We start from the raw sequence: 3,324 nt of genomic DNA on the forward strand, positions 1-3,324 counted from the left end.
TCGTCGATAGCACCACAATTCGAATGCTTCTATTTTGTTTAGCATTGTGGTTTTTAACGTCCATGTCTCACAACCATACAATAGGATAGACCACACATAACATTTCAGCACCTTCTTTCGAATATTCATCGACAGGTTTCTATTACATAAAACTGGTTTCCAGGTCATAAAAGCCTTCCGTGATATTTCGATCCTAGTTATTATTTCTTCATCAGAGTCACAATTTACATTTAACCAGCTGCCAAGGTACTTGAAATGATTTACCCGTTCTAACTCCTCTCCATCAAGAAAAAGCTGACCTTGATCTATATTAATCTTTCCAACTGCCATCCACTTTGTTTTTGAAATGTTGATTTTAAGGCCTCTCCTATAGCTTGCTTCACTGACTAGATTTAGTAGTGTCTGAAGATCTTGTAAATTTTCAGCAAGAATGGCTGTATCGTCAGCGTCTCTAATATTGTTGATTACTTCTCCGCCTAGCCTTACTCCCTCTTGTCTGTCATCCAAAGCCTCCCTAAAGATTTCTTCAGAGTACAGATTAAAAAGGGTGGGTGATAAAACACAACCTTGTCGTACTCCACGTTTTATCGGCAGTTTTTCAGTACGATTGTCTCCAATTTGGATAGAGACTACTTGATTGTAATATAAGTATTTCAGCAGTCTTATATCGTAGTGGTCAAGTCCTGCTGCCTGCAGGCAATCGAAAAGTGTATCATGTTGTACTCGGTCGAATGCCTTCTCGAAGTCGATGAAACAAACATAAACGTTCTTTCGGAATTCACAACTTTTTTGTAATAGAACGCGCATACAAAATAGTGCTTCTCTAGTTCCTAGACCATTTCTAAATCCAAATTGCTTATTACCCATTCTAGTTTCGCACAGAAGGAATACTCGGTTTTGTATAATACGTAAAAGTATCTTAAGTGTGTGACTCATCAAACTGATTAGTCTAAAATCGCTGCATTTGGTGGGCCTGCTTTTCTTTGGTAATGTTATAAACAGTGACTCCAACCAATCATCTGGTATTTTTCCTTCGTTGTAAATTTTGTTAAAGAAAGTAGTCAAGTAGGTAATGTTTTCCTCATCCAAAAGTTTAAGTAGCTCAACAGGGATTTGATCTGGTCCAGGTGCTTTATTGTTTTTGGCTTGTTGTATTGCTTTTATGACTTCTGACTTCAGTATACTGGGACCTCTGTCTAATTGGTTGTAAAAGATAGTATTTGGAGCATTTTCTCGAGAAGCATCGTCAAAAAGGTCACTGATGTGTCTCTCCCATTCTTTGCACTGTTGTTCGTGATCACAAATTTTTCCGTCTGCGGTTTTAAGTACGTGAGCATTTTTCTGTTTTCTAATTCCGGAGGTATATTTAAGTTTCTTGTGGAGGTTGAAACTGTCATGCTTTTTTTGGAGGTCTTCTATTTCTTTACATGAATTCTCGAGCCAGGATTCTTTGGCCTGTTTAATTTTTCTTTTTATGAGTTTGTTAATTTCACGGTATTTGATAATATTTCTATTTTTGTATTTTCGTCGAACTTTCTTGGTTCATCCATTCATTTTTTGTCAACATTGTAGGTGTTTTTAAAGATTCCCTTACGTCCTCTAAAATCGAGTTTTGAATATCGTACCAACATTCGTTAATAGTTCTGTTGTCGTTTGGTATATTTGATATTCTGTGCATTTTACTATTTATCTGCTGTGCTATGTGTTCGCGCGTTTGGGTGTTTTTAAGGGGGTCGAGATATATCTTACTAGGCTTAGTTGGCTTTGTTAGTTTCTTTAATTTAATTTGTATTTTGGAGCAGAGTAAATTATGATTTGAGTTTATGTCGGCGCCGGGGTAAGTTCTTACATCTTTAATATTGTTCCGAAATCGATGGTTTATTAGGATGTAGTCTATTTGATTCCGTACTATTTTACCTTGATGTCCATCTTGAGGGGATTTCCACGTGTAGAGACGCTTTTCTGGAAGTTGAAACCAGGTATTTGTAATGACGAAGTCATTTTCTTGGCAGAATTCTATTAGACGCTCACCTCTTTGATTTCTCTCTCTCCCAAGCCGAACTTTCCGGTGATGTTTTGTGTCATCTTTTGTCCAACTTTAGCGTTAAAGTCTCCCATAATTATTGTTGTTTCGTGTTTCTTTGTTGTTTTTAGCACTTCTTCTATTTGATGGTAGAATTCTTCCATTTTCTGCTCATGACTTGGATGATATTTATATTTACAGGTTTAGCATTCAGCTGTATTAAAATTACTGTCTGACATTGGGATGAAGTTAGTCACATATTTACTAATATGCTGTTTCATAATTATTGCTACTCCGTTTCGATGCATATGGTCTTGATTTCCAGAAAAATAAACGGCGTATCCGTGTGCTATGAAATTCCCTGTATTTGGCCATCTTGTTTCACATACCCCATGATAGTAATGTTTAGTCTGTCCATTTCAGAGAGTAGATTTCTCAGCTTACCGGCTTCATATAAAGTTGTTACATTCCATGTAGCTATTTTATACGGATTCTTCATTTTCATATTATGTCTGGTGATGTTTTGCTCACAGGGATTTCGCTGGCTAGCGACCTGGGAAGCCCTGTGGTTTAATTTTGCATTCCTTCCCCTGCCGGATCTTGAGTTCCGCAGCCCATGATCAGTAATGTTATTCGTTTCACTAATTGATTTCATGATAACTTTACTAGGGATTATAATGGGGTGGTTTGGGGTTGCCTTTCCCATCGCAGTGTTTTAGCCGTATCAATCTAATATAGTAATTGTCGCCTAAAAGTGTCCATATTAAACTGTTCCGAAACTTTTTCTCCACCTTAACACAGTAATGAAAATGCTGCTTCCCATTTCCATGTGATAGATTTTATACTAACCCTAAAATCCGGGGTCGCCACTTCCGCCATCCTCGCCGTACCGAAGGCTTCCCTCTCCGCCGTGGCTGCCACTGTGGTCTTCATCCGTAACCCTGGACAAGGGACCCTAAGCAGGTACTAGTTTCCCGGGCCAAGAAACACCTGGAATCTGTGGGGGGCAGGGATTGATTCAGTTTCCCTGATAGGACTATCCAAGGAGTTCCTACCCACTACCCTTGATTAGGTATAGTCTGGATCAATTGAAATTAATGAAGCTGAACCTGAACACAGGCCCGCCGTAAGCGGGCGTGCAAGGCGTGCACCGCACAAGGGCGCCATGTCCTGGGGGGCGCCAAATCAGAAATCAAACAAATATGTATAATAATTAACGACAGAGAGCAAAATTACTACTTTTCTTTTTACAACAAATCTTGTATATTTCTTTTATATACTAAATATAGAGTCAGAGGAAT

General features: G+C 38.5%; 1 protein-coding gene across 2 annotated transcripts in view; it reads right to left on the reverse strand.

Moving 5' to 3' along the window:
• The window catches only part of LOC114334453 (dyslexia-associated protein KIAA0319-like protein), a 224,300-nt gene that overhangs the window by 209,492 nt on the left and 11,484 nt on the right, over positions 1-3,324 (reverse strand). The window lies entirely within an intron of this gene.

This window comes from Diabrotica virgifera, chromosome 3, assembly GCF_917563875.1.
Source record: "Diabrotica virgifera virgifera chromosome 3, PGI_DIABVI_V3a".
Classification (NCBI taxonomy): Eukaryota; Metazoa; Arthropoda; class Insecta; order Coleoptera; family Chrysomelidae; genus Diabrotica; species Diabrotica virgifera.